General features: G+C 38.4%; 1 pseudogene; it reads right to left on the bottom strand.

Moving 5' to 3' along the window:
- Positions 1–1523: 1523 nt before the first annotated feature.
- On the bottom strand, positions 1524–10088 carry LOC133731492 (receptor-like protein 2; annotated as a pseudogene).
- Positions 10089–22458: the final 12370 nt, after the last annotated feature.

Here is a 22458-nt window from a genome sequence, read left to right as displayed (position 1 = left end):
TCCGGTTTCCTTGTCGTAATGGAAAATCATTTGTTGAATGGCAATGGGCCAATATACTTACAGGAGGGTAACTGCAATCGGGTGACCCAACCATCTCGATTACAAGTAATTGCCTTCCCAATAGCAACAATTACTAGAAGTCCAGTTTAAGGAAGGAGAAGAAAGAGTAAGGGCAAACGACAAGAGAGAAGTGTGTTCGGTTTGGCTGCATGCATGAATATGAGCAGATACAATGGTAGAGAACAACATTAGCTTGAGAATGAAGCCTTGTCCCACTGGCTTATTTGGTTGTACTGTCATGTTTCTTCGAGGCTGAGCCATGCTTATATGTTTGTGGTAGATTTAGGTTGTAAATTTTTGCATTTATATATATATATATATATATACACACACACACACATATATATTTATATATTGGAGCAGATTTGAAATTACAAGACGATCCAGCTTACCATAACAAATGTCAATGAAAGTATACAATATTAATGGAAGGGAAATAAAACACGTACGGCAGCATATATTAAAATGGAAAATAATAAGAAGCAACGGATGGATGGATAACTGCTCCGGGTAATATTTGTGCAAAATAGAAAAAGAGTATGGTGTTCATAAAACTAGCCGTTAGCCGAAAAACAAAGTAGAAAAAGACGCTCTATTTTCAGAAGATGCTGACATAAAAGTCTTAATTAACAATGCCAATTAAGATATTCTAAGAGCAACTCCAACAGCTTCCCCATATTTTGATTTTTCTATACTTTAGGGAAAAATGGACATCTTTTACTCCAACAGATTCTCTATAACTATCCCTATTTTAGGGAAAGTGAGGAAAGAGAAAACCAAATTCCCTATATTACAGCAATCTCTAAAATTTTAAGGAAGAATATGGAGATTTTAGAGATTGCTATAAAATAGGGAATCTGTTGGAGTTGGAGAAGAAAAATATGCTAAATCTTTGATTTTTGCTTTCCTATTATACAGAAATTATAGAGAAACTGTTGGAGTTGCTCATTGGCAGCTAAAGTATATATTATGGCATAAACGGAGTAATCACACATTCCAATGTGTAGCTAGCTAGATATGTTGACCGTAGAAATTTTTAGATGATTCATATGTTTTTAGATGCCTGCAAAAACTTCAAAGCTAGCTAGTCGATCTTCCAAATTAATTAGGTTTACAGATAAGAATGAACTAACCCTTCTAGATAATCCTTTTTCATTTGTTCTTTCTAGCTAATAATTTTGGGGCGATGGATTTGTCCTCTCTCATTCAAAAAAAATAATGAACTAATCCTTCTTAATTTAGATGGACCACTGTAAGTGATGGAATGAATATTTAATTATCCACATGTAATTATCACGTAAAATTCACGGCAGGCCGGCAGCTGCTTAATTAAATAGATTAAGATGCGGTCATAGAAGTTGAAGATGAAGAAGAAGAAGATGGATTTGTCCTCTCTCATTCAGAAAAAAGAAAAGAAAAAAAGAATGAATTAAGCCTTCTTAATTTAGATGGAACACTGTAAGTGATAGAAAGAATGCATAATTATTCACACATGTAATTATCACGATTACAATTTTTTTGGACAAAACCAGTACAACTATCTAAGACCAGAATATTATGGGAACAAACACTATGCCTTACATAATTAAGCAAAAACAAAAATACACTGAAATTACTGATAGAGTTTAAGTATAAAGTACAATCTTCTTACCTCATAAGAATTCTTTCCGACCGCTTCTCATGCGAACTGTCCAATCTCATTCAGCATTTGAGCCTATCTTGTACATTATTCAGGAATTTGAAATATGCATCTCTCCAGGTCTTGATAAGCAATAATGAACCACAAACTCCCACCAACCCTATAGTGAAGCCAAGCACAACGGAAATATGCAACCCTAGAATTTGATTCCCGTCATTCTTATCATCATCTAAATCAGTACCATTGAATGATTGACACGGATTTAGTAGCGGGGAACCACAAAGCTCCGGATTCCCCTCAAATGCTGAGACATTCAAGCCTTGGAGCTGAGTGCTTTTTGGTATTTCTCCTTCCAAGTTATTATATGAGACATTAAAAGATGACAAGAAACTAAGACTCGTCATTGAAGGTGGGATTTCTCCAGACAAATGATTCACCGAAAGATCCAACGTCTCCAAGTTTTTGAGATCAGATATTTGGTCCGGAATGTTGCCAGACAGCTGGTTGGCGCTGAGATCCAATGTATGGAGAAGTTGCAACTTTCCGATCTCAGTTGGTATATTGCCAGTAATGCTATTATCGCCTAAGAATATAGATGGTGGAAAGTAAGACAAAGAATTGAACTGTAAAATGCTTGCATCAGGCACGGCTTGGGAAGCGAAGAAAGGCAATTCAAGATAACCATGATCTACTTGAGCTGCAGTTTGTTCAGATACCAACATTGGTAGTGTGCAAAGTTCTTTTGGAATTTCACCTGAGATTTGTTAGTGTAAAACGTAGCTAAGCAAAGTTAGTTAGAAGGGTTGTTAGAGGAATTCATCATGTTGTCCAGATAAGTGACAAGTGTCACAATTCTGTGCATTAGATTAGGTTTCTGTTGCTATAAATATCTCTAGTCCAGCTGTAACATCTCATACTGTCCAAAAACTATTTTCCAGAAATTAGTTACAGATATTTTCTCTCTCTCTCTCTCTCTCTATTTCGTCTTCTTCATGCTTAGCTTTCATGGTATCAGCAGCTCAGGTCGATCGGTGACCTCAAGCTCGTTCATCTTCATCAGCTCGTTCATCTTCATCAGCTTTGTTCTTCAGTGTTGATTCACACTTCGTTTCTGCAAATTTTTTCGAGATAAGTGAAGTTGTTCATCGAATTTTTCAGATCTAACAGTACGAATAGTTAAGCTTTTGTTGTTAATACTATCATCGAAGACTTGGATTTACATATAGAGCAATATTTTCTGGAAAACTTGTTGATTCATATTCAGAAACTCTAGATTTTGAGAAAAATTGAAGAAGTTGAAGAAATAGGTCACATCCTAGCTACTGTTACTACAAGATTCAGGTTCTTGACGATTGCTCAACTTAGAATTCTGTGTTACTTCTCTTACAAGTATTAAGGCTCGTATCCTCTAGATCTACTCATGGCTTCCACTACTGTTACTCAGACTACAGTCTACCTACCAAATATTCTTCTTGATGAGTCCAATTACCCTACCTGGTTGTTTAGACTTGAATCATTCCTGAGAGGTCAAAATCTATATGGATTTGTTGATGGCTCCACACCCTGTCCTACTCAGTATATTACATCTGCTGATGGTTCTACTAGATCTGTCTCAAGTGAATATGTAGCTTGGAAAACACAGGATCAAAGCATTGTAAATATGATTGGTCAAACTTTAAGTCCTATTGCTATGTCATGTGCTGTTGGTAGTAAATCTGCTCAAGAATTATGGATTAACCTGAGGAATAAGTTTGCAGCTCCTAATAGGCAGAATATCCTGCAGTTAAAATCCAATCTACAAAACCTAAGGAAGGGAAGTGATAACATTGAGGCATATCTTGACAAAATTAAGGCTGCAAGGGATGCATTAGAGACTGTTGGAGTGTTTCTTGATGATGAAGATATTGTTGTCACAGTTCTAAGAGGTCTTCCATCTGAGTATGCTGCTATTAAAACAGTGATAAGAGCTCAATTTGTCAGTTGTTCTGTGCCAGAGTTAAAGACTTTGCTAAAAGCTGCTGAGATAGACATAGAGAATGAAGTTCAAGCTGGCCTAAATGTTCCATTGTCTGCAATGGTTGCTCAACATGCTCCTGCTTCTACATCAGCTGCTAGCACATCATGTGCTCCTGTTCAGAATATGCCATCTACCTCAGCTGCTCCTGTCCAGCAGACCACATCTGTTCCCACAGTTCCTCCTGGCTTCACACCAATTTCATCACAGACTCAGTACATCCCAATTCCGGCTATGCCATATGGCTTTCCATCCTTCAATGTGTTTGATCCAAATATGCCTATGACTGGCTTTCTTGCTGGAAGGGGAGCTCCAAGATTTAATAGTGGCAGGAACAACTATGCTCACAATGGCAATAATGGTTTCAATAATCTTGGTAGAGGCAATGCAGGCTTCAACAATAATAACAATGCAGGTTTTAACAACAATGCAGGCTTCAATAACAATCATGCAGGCCTCAACAATACCAATGCAGGCTTCAGAAATCCCATTACATGCCAGATATGTGGAAGAGTTGGTCATGGAGCTAGAACCTGCAGGTCTCTACCCAACATCCTGAATCAACAACAAGGAACTTTTAATCAGAACTTGGGAGGTTGTCAAGTTTGTGGCAGGATCAATCATACTGCAGAAAGATGCTACTACATCATAGGTTTTCCAAACCAACAAAATCAACCTCAAAATCAGGCAAATCAGGCAGTGGCACCTCAAGCAAATGGCATGATGACTGGAAATGCAATGTTGGCTGCTGCAACTCAAGCTGCTCCTCAGTACTGGCTGGCAGACACAGGTGCCACCAACCACATGACCAATGAAGTCCAACTGCTCAATAATGTTGCTCCTTATCCTCATGCAGATGCAGTTCAAGTTGGTAATGGTAAAAAGCTTAATATAACTCATATTGGTAAAACTATGTTGGGGTTCTTACAATTGCAGAATGTGCTTTTAATACCTGAATTAGCAGCTCATTTGTTATCAATTTATCAACTGTGCAAGGATTATAACTGCTCTGTGTGGTTTGATGAATTTATGTGTGTGATACAGGACAAGGTGTTGGGCAAGATACTGTACAAAGGACTGAGTAAACAAGGTCTATATCCCATTCCATTTGATTTGCCATCTCTCAAGACTTCTACAAGTTCTGCAGCTGTAACTGATGCTTCTGGTGCTTCAGCCTTCTTAGGAAAATGTATAAAGCAGTCTCTTTGGCATCAAAGGTTTGGGCATCCATCCAATGAGATAGTTAGTAGTATGTTGAATAAATGTAATATTTCATTCAAGAGTGAATTAGGATCATCCATCTGTGAAAGTTGTCTTCTAGGAAAATTCCACAAGTTACCATTTTCAGATTCACAGACTAAGAGTGATGCTCCTTTTGAGATTGTCCACTCAGATGTATGGGGACCTTCACCTTGTGCTTCAATTGATGATTTTAGATATTTTGTTCTCTTCATTGATGATTGTACTAAGTACACTTGGATGTTCCCAATGAAGAATAAAAATGAAGTTTTTGCTTGCTTCCAGGCTTTGTATAATTTTGTTCAAACTCAATTTTCAAGTGTTATCAAAACTTTGAGGACAGATGGTGGTGGGGAATATGTTAACAATGTTTTCAAGAGTTTTCTTAGTAGCAAAGGGATTGCTCATCAGATTTCTTGTCCTTATACACCTGAACAGAATGGTGTTTCTGAAAGGAAAAACAGACACATAAGGGAAACTGCAGTAACTTTACTTCAGACTGCTTTTCTTCCAAATCCATTTTGGTACCATGCTTGTGCTCTTAGTACCTATCTTATCAACAGAATGCCAACACAAGTCCTCAAGATGCAATCACCTTTTGAGAAGCTATACAAGTCTCAGCCATCTTTGGATATTCTCCGAGTCTTTGGTTGTGCCTGTTATCCCTTACTAGCTCACAGAACAGATAAGCTTCAACCTAAGACTGCAAAGTGTATTTTCCTTGGTTTTGCTACAGGATACAAGGGCTACATATGTTACAACATGCAAACTAAGAAATATATTATCTCCAGGCATGTCATGTTTGATGAAGAACAATTTCCCTATTCTGCTACTGTGAAAACCTCACATCACAAGATTGGGATGCCTACATCAAGTGACAGTTCCCTTCCCTTGCCTTGCTTTACTCATACTCAGTCCACAACACAGTATCCTGCTCCCACACCTAGTCATTTCACACCATCAAATTCAGGTCAGTCTCTCTCTAACCACACTTCAGACTTAGCATCTCCTACTGATTCAAACAGGGTTATCCCAAGTCCACAAGATTCTCATTCTTTGACTCCAGTATCCACAAGCACATCTGCCAGATTCAATGCTTCACCATCTCCATCATCTCCTGCTGTTACTCCCTTTGATCCTAACACACACACTGTGATTCATTTTGGTGAAGACAATGGCACCTTGAATGTTAATGCTCAACCTGGTGCTGGCAATATCTCTCTCTTTCTTGACTGCAGTCCTTCAAGACCTAGAACTCAGATCTCAGAGGCCAATATTCTTCATCCTGTTGAAGGATTACACAATGCAGTTCACAATGATCATACTATGCTCACAAGGGGGAAAAGAGGTATTTCCAAGAAAAAATGTTTTCTTTCTGCAGTTTCTTCTTTCTCTACAGCTTCCACTGATCCAAGTCAAACTGAGCCTGTCAGTTATAAACTTGCTCTCAAGATTCCTCAGTGGGAACAAGCTATGCAAGAAGAGTATGATGCCCTTATGCACCAACAAACATGGACTCTAGTGCCTCTACCTCCTGACAAAAATCTTGTGTCCTGCAAATGGATCTTCAAAATTAAAAGAAATGCTGATGGCACCATTGCTAGACATAAAGCACGATTAGTGGCCAGAGGATTTAGTCAAGAGTATGGTGTTGACTATGAAGAAACCTTCTCTCCTGTGGTGAGACACACAACTGTCAGACTTATTCTTGGTTTAGCTGCACACTATGGATGGAAACTACATCAGATGGATGTTAAGAATGCCTTCTTGCATGGTACGTTACATGAGGAGGTTTATATGTCTCAACCTGGAGGTTTTGAAGATACCTCTTACCCATCTCATGTGTGTAAACTACAGAAATCCCTGTATGGTCTAAAACAAGCACCTCGAGCATGGAATGACAGATTCACTTCATTTCTTCCAACCATTGGTTTCAAGTGTTCTCATGCAGATCCATCCTTGTTTATTAAACATTCAGGTGCCTCCAAAATTTACCTTCTACTGTATGTTGATGATATTATATTAACTGGAAATGATGAAGCTATGATTACTGAGGTTAAGAAGGCCTTACAGCATGAGTTTGACATGAAAGACTTGGGAGATTTGCATTTCTTTCTTGGTCTAGAAATTAAGTATGGTACAAATGGTATTTTTCTATCTCAACAGAAATATGCCCAAGATTTATTGCATAAAGCTGGTATGGATCAATGTCACTCTCATCTCACACCTTGGCAATCAGGAGTCAAACTTCTCAAGGATAGTGGCACTCCACTTTCTTCTTATGACATTCCTCATTTTCGAAGCCTAGTTGGTTGTCTGCAATATCTAACATTTACTAGACCAGATATTGCGTTTAGTGTTAACACTGTCTGTCAATTTCTTCATGCTCCTACTGATGCTCACTTCAATGCTGCTAAAAGGATATTACGATATGTCAAAGGTACATTGAGTCATGGAATTCTTTTCAAAAGACAATCTCACAATGAACCATTGTGTTTGCAAGCCTACTGTGATGCTGATTGGGCTGGAGACCCCAACGATCGAAGGTCTACAACTGGTTTTGTTATTTTATTGAATCAGTCTCCTGTTTCATGGTGTAGTAAGAAACAAAATGCTGTTTCTCGATCATCTACAGAGGCAGAATATCGAAGTATGGCTGATACTACTTCAGAACTTCAATGGCTTAAGCATTTACTCACTGATTTGCAGCTTCCACTTTCTCGTGTTCCAACTCTTCACTGTGACAACATTTCTGCTTTAGCTTTGGCTTCAAATCCTGTGCATCATTCCAAGCTCAAGCATGTAGAAGTTGATATTCATTTCACCAGAGATAAGGTCAAAGATGGTTCCATTACTCTGCAGTTTGTCTCCACACTTGAACACCTTGCTGATTTGTTTACAAAAGGACTGTGTTCTCCTCAGCATGTATATCTTTGTAACAGCTTGATGGTGGTTTCTCCTCCATCCAGCTGAGGGGGGCTGTTAGTGTAAAACGTAGCTAAGCAAAGTTAGTTAGAAGGGTTGTTAGAGGAATTCATCATGTTGTCCAGATAAGTGACAAGTGTCACAATTCTGTGCATTAGATTAGGTTTCTGTTGCTATAAATATCTCTAGTCCAGCTGTAACATCTCATACTGTCCAAAAACTATTTTCCAGAAATTAGTTACAGATATTTTCTCTCTCTCTCTCTCTCTCTATTTCGTCTTCTTCATGCTTAGCTTTCAAGATTAGGTTGGACCCCAAGTTTATAGAAAAGAGCATTGGAAAAGTCCCCAACCAAGTAGGAATTGAGCCTGTGATTCTATTAAGAGACATATCCAAGATCTCTAGCTTCTTGAGCTTAGAAACCCATATGGGTATTTGACCGGTGAGCTCACAACCACGCAAAGCCAAAATCCTAAGATTTTGGAATCCATCAAAGTGAGCCATGTGATCACCATCTGGCATTTCTTCACCTATAAAAGTAGTTGAAAGGATGAGTACTGTGAGATTTCTACAGCCCTTCAATATATTCATAGCGCCTGTGACATTGGTCAGTCTGTTCCCAGAAAGTGAGAGGAAGGATAAGTGTTTTAATGAGACAATCTCGGGTTGTATTTGTCCCTCTAGGTTGTTTAAGCTCAGTCGAATTGCTCTAAGGGACTTGCATGAGTAAAGGCTTATTGGCAAGGTACCAGTAAAATGATTACTCATAAAGTCAAGTTTACGAAGTTGACCTAGTCTGGAGAAATTAAAAGCCGAGATATCTCCTTTCAAAAGGTTGAATCCTAGATTCAGTTCCATAAGGTTTGTGCAATTCAGGAAAGATGGTGGCAAGGAACCTTCTAGATTATTGGAATGAAGGAGCAAGACTTTCAATTTGGAGAGCTTCCCAATATCTATTGGAAGCATGCCACTGAAATGATTAAAGTAGAAGTCAAGGGTTGTGAGGTTAGTGAGGTTAACAATTCTGTTACTAATGCCTCCATAAAACGAATTAGCAGGGATTGCAATTTCTTCCAGTGCGGTAGCATCATAGATATCTTCTGGAAGTGATCCTGAGAGGTTATTGTAACCAGCACGGAAAACTTCCAGTTTGGAACAGTTTCCTATTCCTCGAGAGAGATTGCCTCCAAATTTATTGTAGGAAAAATCCAATAGCCTAATCAATGAAGAAGACTGGACACAAATAGGGGACGGGATATAACCTGAGAAGGTGTTGTTCATGACATTGAAACAAGTCAAATTCTTTGCTTGTTGGAAGAAGGAGGATGGAATTGCACCATGGAAGCGATTGCTAGACAAATCCACCATTCGAATATTATTGGATGATGATAGAGAACCTGGGAGCTCTCCAGAAAGAAGGTTAAAACTCAAATCAAGTACCTCAAGATGACCCAAGGACAAGAAGAATCCGGCTTGATCTAAAGAACCATAAAGTCAATTGCGAGAGAGATTGAGGTGGGTGAGATGTGTGAGATTTTGGAGTGATGATGAGGAAAAAATACCTCCTTTGAGTTTGAGGCCTTTGGAGGATAAGTGCAAATGGGTTACTCGACCAGCCACATCACAAGTAATGCCTTCCCATTGGCAACAATCCATGGTAGTCCAATTTAAGGAAGGAGAAGACAGAGTGAGGGCGAAAGACATGAGAGAGGTACTTTCACTTGATCCATGCATGAATATGTGTAGATAAAATGGAGCCAAGTAGAGTAAGAAGGAAGTAGTGAGCTATTGGGTAATAAGGCAGAACTGCTAGGATATTTCTTTGTTTCTGAGACATTTTAGGTTTAATGTAGATTGCTCACCTAGTGCTTCTTTATATATCAATTAAGAGTGAAATATGATACTTCATTAAAGGGTCAAACAACCACTTAGAAAATACTAACTGAGAAAATAGGGAACTTCCAGAACCAGAAATCACAAATTACCAACCCCATTAATTGAATATTGGGTTTGGGCGGTGGGGCCTTGATTGAAGGAAATGACCTTGTATTAAATTTTTCATTGACCCCAAAGTCCACATTAAGATACTGAAGCACGTCTCAATGCGCAAGTAAGTTTCTCAATTACATTTTGTAATGAAAATTGAACGATTAAGATCACGGTTGCTTGTTTATATATTAGTTAAGTCATACAATATTGAAAGATACTAACTGACAAATTAAGGAACTTCCAAAACCACAGATCCCAAATTATCAAATCCCATTGAATATTGGGTATGAACTCTGAACTCTGAACTCTAAACTCTGAAGAGGGAGCGGGGCCTCCATCGGAGGAAATGACCTTGTATTAAATTTTTCATTGGCGCTTGTAGTATCTAGTTTTTTTGTTTTGTTTTTGAAGAGGCATGTCTCTTCAAATTTTTAAGAAATAAGGTTGTTGTTTTCTCTTTACCTGTTTTGATTTTTTTCTTTCTCCTTACCTGTTTTGATGTACTCTTTTTACTTTTCTATTTAATAATTTATCCTCGTTACATCGATATTTGCTAAAAAAAGAAATTCATTACACAAAGTCATTAAGACACTGAAGCACGTTTCCATGCATGCCTGTAAACTTCTCAATTACATTCTGTAATGAAAATTGAACGACGAAGTCACTTTTGGCTTAAATTTGAATGTGAGTAACGTTTATCATTAAGGCAAACATTGTCGTATCAACAGTTGAATTAAGTTCACATTGGCATACTGTGTTATACGTTGATGATTTTTGAAATGTTAATTTCCCATAAGTTGTCGGTGAGTTGTGGTATATTAAGATTTGTATATGAAAATGTGAGGGTTGGGATAAAAAAAATAAAATCTACTTTATTTATAAAATATCTCTTGTCATAATGAATTTCTATGGGTCATTTTTCTAGAAAAAAGAAAAGTTATAAAAATTAAATTTCTAAAATTAAAAAAAAAAAAATATATATATATATATATATATATATATATACATACTATTATTAAGAGAAGAGGCTTTGTTAGCCAAAACTGAAAATTTTGACAGATTTAACCCTGAAAGATTAAAAATTTTTGATAATAAATTAAATCACAAGGGTAAATAAGACAATTATAAAATAGATTTTATTAAGAAAATTGAAAAGAAATTATCCCACAACCTCCACTTTTCTCTCCCACTATTTTCTCTTTGCAATAACTACCCATTGAATCTATTTTCTTTTGCAAATAACTTTTTTTTTTTTTTTTTTACAATTAAAATTTTCTTACACATACAGAGCATGTGATTGCAGACTAGTATATATATATCATTTGATTTTTAGACTTGTATTATATGTAAGCTCCTCATGAATGGAGAGTTGAAGACTCCAATTGAATCATTACGACATATTATGAACCCAGTACTATTTGGTCTAGAGATATCTGCTTACTTTGTAAATGAGATGTCATGAGTTTGACTCATAAACTACTTTTTAACTTTTTCAGTTGTTTATTGACTCATGAACTCAATACAATTTGGTCTAGAGATATCGATCAGAAGTGCTTACTTTGTAAATGAGATGTCATGAGTTTGACTCATAAACTATTTTTTAACTTTCTCAGTTGTTTATTGACGTTTTTACTTCAAGCAAAAAAAAAAAAAAAAAAAACCTTTTCCTCGCCCCAACCGTTTCCGGTTAAGAGGCCTAGTTTATTTCTACAAAAGTACAGAAGGATAAAATGAGAACTATAAATTTTGTTTAAATTCATTACATGTCATATATGGAATTATCGGCCTTTCAAACAACTTTAGAATAGTGAGATGGTTTGGCGGTACTATGGAGAGCTTGGTACTGGATTTCCTCCAATGATCCCTGCAACAAAAATGGACAAGGTATGGTATTTTTAGTGAATTTAACAGTCGCACCACTTAGTTAAATCCCTAAAATTAAATGAGAATGGGATCACTTCAACCAATTAACTAGTTATCTGATACACTTTTCTGGAAAAGAAAATGAAATTGCACTCACATATATCAACTGAATTGTTGTGGGTGAGATGGAAACCAATAAATGAAGGAAAAACAATTACCTCCAATGGGGGTGCCGCCAGGGTTATTAGTTAGGGTGGCCATATCGTTGCGATTACACTTAGTAATGCCCTCCCGACGAGGGCGACAATGAATAGAAATCCGGTTTGAGGAATGAGGAGATGACAGACCAAGTGAGTTGCGTTGAAATTGGTTGGATGCGCATGCATGAAGAATATTATTAGAAGATATAAAGGAAGAGAAGAAGATCAGGAAGAGACAGAAGCTGCCATGAGCCATCACCATGTCTCCTTTAAGTTTAGAATGATTTCTCAACTAGTATTGCAGGCTATTTATGTATTCACATACAATGGAGAATAAGTTAAATAAGGATTTGAAGCATTTAAGTCAACAGAAAAAGCAATAATATATCTCTGCAGTCCAAATTATATTAAGCCAATTGACGTGCATGCGTACCACTGCACGACCAGCAAGTCCATAACCCAATCTGACCGGCATTATATCAATTAGTGCATTTGAATGGCCTATTTTAGGAGGAATAGAAAGTTTTTTTTTTTTTTTGAGAAAGGAGGAATCGAAAGTTACATCAAGGAATAGAAGCATAGGTTTGGCTTGGTCAAAAACTTTGACCGTCCGAATAAACACTCTTTGACTTGGGAAAAAAGAGTATCTAAATCTGTACCAGAAAAAGTGAAAAACCATTCGGTGTAATCACACCTGTTTTGTTTCTCTTTCATTTGTGCGTTGTTCTTCTTCTCTGGGAGAGGTTTAGGTTGGAGTCTCTCCCCCTTCTTGTATTTTCTTCTTCTTTATCTAAAAAAAACAACAACAACGGCGGGCACATACCTACAACAAATAATTTTGGAATGATCAAGCTGTTGAGCATCCATGCTCTCCTTGATCGATCTCTTCGACAGAGAATCTAGCTTTTGTGAGAAAACCACGAACTTATTGAGAAAGATGGCATATAAATTGGTTACAACATTAGTGTGACGGTGTGACCTCACCACAGAAGGAAGTAGCAACTAATTTCCACATTTTTGGGGAACTTATCAATCTGGTGATATAGTCGGTAATAAAGTGCTGGGCGGGTAAGTCAACTAACTACAATAAGGTAATTAAGATAGATAAGGAAAAGAACTGCAACAATGAAGTGGTACGTGGGGTGCTAAACTCATTTTACAATAACGTAAAATAGATAAGGGAAACTGCAACAATGAAGTGGTAGTGTGGTGCATGGAGTGTTAAATTCATTTTGGCACTTCCTTTGAGCACTATTTATATAGCATCCATTCTCATCTCTAAGTCTCTAACAATGAAGTACTATATAGCAGTGTTATTTTCATTGTATGCTGTTATTTATAAATAATGAGTATAATATTATCAAATATTTTATTAATAATACCCTAATTTATTAAATAAAGGAAAAAAATAGAATTTTTATCCAAGTATATCCTCATCTCTCACAAAGTTGCCACATCCTCTAGCACCGAGGCTCAACTCCCCATGAAAGCATTGTTGGAGTCTTGGAGAGCCTAAGTCCTATTTGGGTCTCACTATAATATAGTCAAATATTTTATTAATAATATATTAATGTATTAAATAAAGAATTTTTTTTTAATCCAAATATATCCTCAACTCTCACAAATTTGCCACATCCTCTGCATGAAGGCTTAACTCCCCATCAAAATCTTTGTTAGAGAGCCCAAGTGCTATTTGGGTCTCGAGAAAGTCTTGCGTACTGCAGACGCAAGGAACACGTGGTACAGGCTGACCAATCAGACCCTTAGCAGGGGGTATTTTGAGTATTTCACTTTAAAAAAACATGGGCAGTTTTGAAATGAAAGAAATTTTTGGTGGGTTCTGATTGGGCAGCCGCACGGCCAAGTGGTGCGGCTGCCGTATGTAAGAATTTTTCTTCGGTCTCAACCCCCCTGCTATTGTTGAAGTTGCCTTAAATGGCACCCAAAGAAGTGATTGGAAGAACAATTCTTAGGTTCACCCTAGGGTGAATGAGCAAATTCACCATCTCTTGCGATTAACGCATAATAACTTTATAATTTTCTAATCCAACCATTCATGTTGTATAAACGTAATATAAAGATTAGCTCTGTAAAAAATAAATCAAATTGAAGACCTTTTAGTTATTCATTTCTATGAAATAAATGGACTGTTCATCATAGTAGTAGTAAGTGTTGTTAGAACCATCCATTTGTTTGATTCAATTAGATAATTAAATGATTTCCGATTTGATTGATTTTTTACAGAGATGATCTTTAAATGATAATTTAAGATATAGACCATTGGATTATAAATTTATTAAGTAAAAATATGTTAATCGACAACGGGAGTGAATATACTCATTCACCCTAGGGGTGAACCTAAGAATAAACGATATCCTCCTCAGATTCCAAAACCTAACCACCTTTGTTATTAAACGTGACATTTTATCTCAAAAGGCTTCCATAAAATAAGAAACAAATTAATCAAAAGCTAATAACATGGAGATTCAAAACCAACAGCTAAAACCCTAGACTAGTAGTACGCGCTGCATTTTCTTCTTGATCAATTCTCCATCGAGCGGCGCGTCTCAGGATGTTGTCGCTGGACTGGTTATTCAGGGCGGCGTAACCCGACGAGGCCTCACAACTTGGACAAGGGTGTGGCCACAGTGGGGTACGGTCGGACTCTGTTGATCCATATCGGATCCAATTAGGTTCCTGGGAGTCAAGAAGGACAACAGCATTCAGTGTTGCCGATGGTTGCACGTGGAGTGGCTGCAAGATCCGATCAATGGCGGGGGGAATCTAAATGATCGAGGGTGGTCGGCAGTGGCGGAACCAGGATGAAAATTAGGGATGGGCTAATTTAAAAAGCTTTACAATTTTTTTTTTTTTTGTCGAAGATGATTCCAAGAATTTTGGGACTCAAGTTTATAAGAAATACTAATGGAGCATGCTGGAATTAAAGAAAAAAAAAGACGAAAAAAAATTAACAGGCTAGATTGCCTTTAAGAGAAGAAACTGTTAAGAAATTAGGAATAGAAAATGTTGAAAGAAAAGAAAAGATAAAAAAAGAGAATGGGAGAAGAAAATGGGAAAAAGACAAAAAAAAAAAAAAAACAGGAACAAAAGGGGAAAAAATGCCAAAAAAGGAGAAGGAAATGGGAAAACAGCAACATAAGGGGGTTGTGGGGATTCGAACCAAGGTGGGATCTTAGTAAGAAAAAAGACAACTCCACAAGTTGCCAACTGAACCAACGTTAAACTCCAACAACAAACGCACACTTATAGCATATAAAATATCCCAAGAATTTTGGGTTGGGCTACAGCCCAAGCAGCCCTTCACGTAGTTCCGCCACTGGTGGTCGGGTTGGCCAGTTGGGTTCCCCAGATTGATATCTCTTGGATCCGAATTGGTAGAGGGATGAACAGTCTTCTTTGGCTGGGACAGTGACGGTGGTGCGTTGGCGGGGTGGCCACTACGTTGTTTCAAAAGCGGCGGCGGCTTCAAAGTCTGTCGAAGCTTTTGGTGGTGTGGCGCGAAGCTGGTGTTCGATCTTCGTCAGTGCACAGTGCACTAATCACGTCCCTTGTGGTTGGGCCATGTCTTTGGGCCAGCTCAATTGGCCTAATTGGACTGGGTCTCTCAGTGTTTTCAAGCTGTTTTTTATTTTTTATTTTTATTTTTTTTGTGTGGAAGACGTCAATAGAACCAACACACACACCCATGCAGTCAGTGGCGGAGCCACATTGGGGCACACTGGGTCCCGTGACCCAGTCAACTTTTCACTATATAAATAATTAAGTTACCAAGATAACAAATAGCCAGCTTAGAGCAGCGGGTTGGTCATGGTTTTGCTACATTATGGTCTAGGGTTCGATTCTAACAACCAGCAGTCATTTTTATTTAAATTTTTTCCAAGGTTTAATGCTCTCCTGCAGCACTAATTATTATTAATATCACTAATTTTTTTTATGTGGCTTGCTATTATAAAACTTGACATAATTTTAACAATATTCTTATCTTAAATTAATTTTATTTTTAGATTACAATATTTCTCTCAAATTTTTTTATTGGAACTTTCATTAAAATTTTGATATATAGAGTTCTAAATTTTATCTTTACAATTTCTAAAAGTCCTCACCTATGATGAAGTTCTAACTCCGTCACTAGTTGATACTTTTTAGTGATGTGGAGAACTCTTGTAAAATAGAAAAACACAGTTGCAACATGTATCGCCTCTTAATTAATCACAAATTTCTTGTTATTTTCTAAGATTTTTTATGTTTTAATATTATTTTATTAATTTTGTGCCCCAGTGATCCTAAGTTTCTGGCTCCGCCTCTGCATGCAGTGTATCCCAACATAGCCAGACTAATCACTGCACCGCAGACGCACGAACCATTGAGTATTTTTTATTGTTAAGTTCATTTATTTTCAATAAGTCTCAACTAATTTATGGTGGGAGTTAGTGGGCTTCGTTTCGGTCCATGCTTGTTGTATGCCTTATTTGTCTGGCGAACTATTTGTTTTGTCATATGGTCGTCTCGGTTAGTTTATTTATCTAGTTGTAGGTATAAGAAAAAGAATTTCTCAAATAAAAAATATATCTCTTTTAATTACTAGACTTGTGTTATCTATAGGCTCCTCGTGAATGGAGACTCTCCAATTGAATCACTACGATGCATTATGATTTATGAGCCAAGTACTACTTGGTCTAGAGGCATAAATCTGTACTTTATAAATAAGAAGTCATAAGTTTAACTCACGAACTAGTTTTGAACTTCTCAGTTGTTTATTAACGTTTTTACTTGGACAACAAAAAAAAAAAAAAAGAACTTTTCTTCTCCCTAACCGTTTCCCGGTTAAGAAGCCTAGTTCATTTCTACAATAGTACAGAAGAATAAAAAGGGAACTATAAACTTTATGTAAATTCATTACACTACACGTCATATATGGAATTATCGGCCTTTCAAACCACCTTAGAATAGTGAGATGGTTTGGCGGTACTATGGAGAGATTGGTACTGAATTTCCTTTTCCTCCTCCAATGATCCCTGCAAAGTACAAAAACGGATAAGGTATATATGGTATTAGCTAGTTTAGTGAATTTAACACTCGCAACACCTTAGTTTAATTAAACCCCTAAAAATGAGAATGCAATGGGATCGCTTCAACCAACTAGCTAGTTATCTGATACACTTTTCTGGAAAAGAAAATGAAATTGCACTTATATATATCAACTGAATTGTTGTGGGTGAGCCGTGAGATAGGAACCAATAATTGAGGGAAAAACAATTACCTCCAATGGGGGTGCCTTCACTGCTATGTTGAGTTAGGGCGGCGGCCATATTGTTGCGATTACACTTAGTACTGCCCTCCCGACGAGGGCGACAATGAACATAAATCCGGTTTGAGGAAGGAGGAGATGACAGACCAAGTGATTTGGGTTGAGCTTGGTTGGATGCGTATGCATGAAGAATATTATTAGCAGATATACAGGAAGAGAAGAAGATCAGGAAGAGACAGAAGCTGCCATGAGCCATCACCATGTCTCCTTTAAGTTTAGAATGATTTCTCAACTAGTATTGCAGACTATTTATATATTCACATACATTGGAGGATAAGTTAAATAAGGATTTGAAGCAATTAAGTCAATAGAAAAAGCAATAATATATCTCTAGCTAAAGTTCAAATTGAGCCAATTAATAAGACCACATAATTGACGTGCATGCCTGCACGACCAGCAAGTCCATAACCCAATCTGACCGGCATTATATCTTTCGCATTAGTTAAGAGAGATTATGACCTTCGAACCAATTAAAAGAAAATGAAATATTACGACCATTAGTATACGTACGTTAAATAGCGGACTACCGTATGGTCTATGTGACTCGCTATATATAATTTAGTGCAGTTGAGTGGTGTATTGAGGAGGAATAGAGAGTTACATCAACAAATAGAAGCCTAGGTCGTTTGACTTCGTCAAAAACATTGCCCGTCCGAATAAACAGTCTTTGACCTGGGAAAAAAGAGTATGCCAATCTGTACCAGAAAAACCATCAGGTGTAATCACATCACTCCAATGCAAAAAGTCATGTTTCAGTGTAACTCGATCGATCACAGTGTGACTTGCTAGCTCTTATGAATGGCGGCCTGGCGCGCGGGGCATATACCGACAACAAGTAATGTTATCAAGCTGTTCAGCATCCAGGCTCTCCCTTGACGGATCTCTTTCGACAAAGTATCGAGGTACGGTCTAGCTTTTGTGAGAAAACCACAAACTTATTGAGAAAGATAGGAAACAATTAATTGGGAACAACATCAGTGTGACCTCACTATTGAAGGAAGTAGCAACTAATTTCCACGTTAGGGAACTTATCAATTTGGTGATATAATTGGTAATAAAGCGATGGGCGGATAAGTCGACTAACTACAATGAGCTGAGATAGATAAGTGAAACTGCAACAATGAAGTGCTACATGGGGTCTTGAACTATTTTGGTACCTCCTTTGAGCACTATTCATATAGCACTCTGGCCAGGCACTGTGCTGCAATGCACAGTTGGAGCATTTCACATGCGCCGAAGGGGTTTATCTTGAGCGCCCTAGGAAGCCTTTGGGTTCCTCTTGACAAAGTCAAAAAAAAATATAGCACTCTGGCTGTGCTATTCTAACCTGGCCGACTAGGGTTTTTGAATTCTCCGACGACGCCATGTACGTCTAAGCTCTCTGGATTGGTTGTGCATGGCCAGGCACCCAATCTGTTCACTTCAATGCCGAGGACTTTCACATTTTCCTTCCCCGGAATTCCAGCGAAGGTGCTTGCTGCCTAGATTGCCAAGTTTCAGGCTCCTATTCAAGTCCCTTCTGCACCTATTGTGGTGGCTGTGCACCTTCCACTACAAAAAAGATGTCCTTTTCCGACTGACTTTTTCCGACTAAATCCTTTTTTGGTCGGAAGTGACATTATTTCCGACCAAAAATATTTTCCCGTCGGAAATACAATTTTTGGATGACCATTATTTTCGACGGTAAACAACCTCTCGAAAAAAGTTTAGAATATGGTCGGAAATAATTATAATTTGGCGGCAAAAGTTCCCGCTAATTGTTTTTCCGACCAAGTGTGATGTCGTCGGAAAATAAATGATTATTTTCCGATAAGATTTTGTTTCGTTGGAAAATAAATAGTCATTTTCCGATAAGATTTTGTTTCGTCGGAAAGTCGTTGGAAATTATAGGGTTTATTTCCGACCACACATATTCACCGTCGGAAATACAAAAAAAAAAAAAAAAAAAAAGATTAAAAGTAGCCAATATATAGATTCCGGCATTTTTTGTCTTCATATTCTTGCAAATTTGGTCATAACATATATAATGAAAAACCAGAAATAGGTTCATCATCATTCAATGCAACAAAGTATAGCCACCATTAGAAAGGTCATATAATAGTAAAAAAGTACACAGTAAGTAGTAATTTTTTTTTTTTTTTTTTTTAGGAAGCAAAATAAAAGCTAACTCTTCGCCCTTATTCGAAATTTTATTGATAGAAAAAAAATACAAAAGGGAAGGGGGACTAGACCAAAACCACTCCTAAGGAACACAAAACAACAAAGAGATACAATTCAAATTTATGTGAACACTAACATATACATTACAATGCACATTATTCCTTGATAGCCCGTTTCGTCTTATGCCTAGTATCAGCCGACATCTTAAGCTTCTTAAGCTTAAACCCTTCAGGCTTTTGGTTATTCTTTCGATCAGGAGGACGATTGACCAATTAACCCTGAACTTCTTTGCAGGGGAGACAAGAATTAACCAATTTTTCGTCTTCAGTGCCAATGCCGGCCGGTTCGATCCCAACTGAACTGGGGCAGGAGGTGCAGTTTCAGCAGACTTCAAGCGCTTAGTGTATTGGACTAGGGTCATGGAGGTTGACCTCTTCTTGCTTGTGATAGGCTCCGGGGGAGCATATGAATATATTTCTACCATGACAAACTCCCCACCCAAGAGAACTCTTGACCGGGGACTTGGGGGACTTGTTGGTATACATACCTCCTAAGCACAAATACCGGAAGCACAAGGCTTATCTAGCCACAAAGAATAGCAAGAATACTAATAGACAAGGGCGGTATCGGGAACCCAAACATCCCACACCGGAAGCAAGGGAACCATATTCCCCCAAATCCTCTACAAATGGGTCATCTCCAATATCTTAAAGAGGTAACTGTTTACTATCGCTCTCCACTTTCTATATCTTATAACCAAACTGACTTAGGTATCGAAGCATTGAAAGCCGGCACGTATACCCGATCTTCCCTCTGACCTATGTTCGTCTTGTAGATAAACGAAAGCAAGGAAGGCGATAGTGATCCCACATCCCGTGATTCTACTGGACTAGACCATCCCTCTACTCGGCAGAAACAGTTTTTCCTAAGAATAAAAGAAAAGAAAATGGTCAGTAGTACGGTTAAATCAGAATGACATCTTACACTATCTAGTCCTCTTGTCCGATGGCAAAATCCCTAGAGATCTTAGAAATCATCTTATGCTCCGTCCGACAGCACGTCTTCACGACGTCATTGTCTGACAAGCCTGCATAGTCCCAACCTTCCTCTGATCTTGGGGGTTGGTGGGTGGGCGAGTTAGGGCCTTGATCTGGTCCGCTTCCAGTATATATAAATTTGGAGGCTGGTGAAATAGAGGTGTCGATGGAGTCGAGGTGATGGGTTAGCAAGATGGAGAAGGGTAGTTGCAGGGCTAGGCTTTGGAGACTTCTCACAATCGTTTACACGTCGACGTCTGATTGTTATCAGAAGACGGTTGGTGATTCAGGTTGCCGATCATCTCATTATGATCTTGGTCAGATGCAGGGCATGCATATGGCCAGCAGTGGAATGAGATGGCTAGCTCGAGTTGCTAGGGTAGTGGTATGTGGCTAGTAGTGCTGGGCATTATTGGGATTTCTTTTTTACTGGTGATTCAGGTCGCCGATCATCCCATTATGATCTTGGTCACATGCAGGGCATATGGACGACGGTGGAATGATATGGCTAGCTCGAGCTGCTAGGATAGTGGTATGTGCACTACTAGCAAAATAACAACACACACAGATTTACTGTATCTAAAAGCCACAGATATCCGTGCGAAACAGAAATGCTAACAGATAACCGTGTGAAATGAGCATAATTGGGCCCACACTAATTTACACAGTAACAATATCAACAGAAATGTGTGTGGTGAGATGAAAAGATTAGATCTAGAACGCTCCTAGTATTTCTCTCCAAAACCCTAGCAAGCGGGTTTCGCCTCCTGCCGAAAGTTCTGCTCGTCCGGCGGTGTTTCGGCTTCGGCACTGGCTTAGCCTTGTCGATGTTGTGAAGCTGCCGGACAGGTGCTGATGGTCAAGGGCTGATTTGGCTTTTGGCGGGCGGTGCCTGGTGTTGATAGCGGTGGTAGACATGGTTTGGTCGAATCTCCTATGTGACCTGGACGATTGCGGGCATCGACTCAAGGCTGCGCGGAACGGATTTGGCGGCGACGTTTTGCTGCTGCGATGCTTTTTCTCCATAGGATTTCACTTGGCAGCTTGGGCGTTTTAGCTGTTGACGATGTCCTCTGTTGGTGGTGTCGCGGTAGTGATGGCGGTCTTTGAGGCGGGGCGGTGGTGGTTTCCCTTTCGCTCACGGCGGTGCGGTAGTGGCTTCGTTTCCGGCGACGGTTTCGCTCGTTTGTCTAACCAAGCACAGGGAAGGGAGGCTGAATTGGGTCGGCCAAGCTGGTTGGGTTGGGTGCTGTCTTCCATTGGGCCAATGGGCTGCTGCTAGGTCTTTGCTTCTAGTCATTCCCTCTTGAAGGGAGGTAGTGGGCTCCTGCCCGATCTAGGCATTTTCCTGCGCTAGTCTCGGTACCTAGCATTTGATTCCAGTCTATTGCTATTTGAGTTTAGTTTCTCTGATTGTACACCAATTGAGGTCCTTGGCAATTAGGGTTACTCTAGAAAGGATTTAGATAGTTGTTGGATTTGTCTCCTTATGGGCTATGGCTAGGCCAAAACGCTGTGCTCCAGTTGTTCCCAATGAGGGTTACCTGTTATGTGCTTAACAGCTTAGACCAACTAGGTATTACTTGGTGTAAGACAGCATATAATGTACGTGCCTTCTGGCCAAGGATAAGTAATGAAATTATCTACTTCTAAAAAAAAAACAGAAATCTGTGTGAGTAAACAACAGTAACAGATGTCTGTGTAAAAACTAAAGCATTTTCACACGGTTATCTGTGTGAATATGTATTTCACACGGATTTCTATACATATTATAAATTAATTTATTTAGAAATAGTTAATTTTTATGTTATGTGAATTATAAGGGGACGGAATTTCGTTACAATAAATTTTTGGTACAGAATTCTGTGTGAAATGAGCAACAAACGAATATCTGTGTGAAATGTAGACACGGATTTCTGTGTGAAAAGAAAAATTAGCTACTGAATTCCGTGTGAAAAAAATAGAATAGAGACAGAAATGACAATTAACATGATAGTCATATG

This window comes from Rosa rugosa, chromosome 2 (genome assembly GCF_958449725.1).
Source record: "Rosa rugosa chromosome 2, drRosRugo1.1, whole genome shotgun sequence".
Lineage (NCBI taxonomy): Eukaryota > Viridiplantae > Streptophyta > Magnoliopsida > Rosales > Rosaceae > Rosa > Rosa rugosa.
The sequence above is the reverse complement of the archived record's forward strand: the minus strand, read 5'-3'. Positions and strand labels throughout refer to the sequence as shown.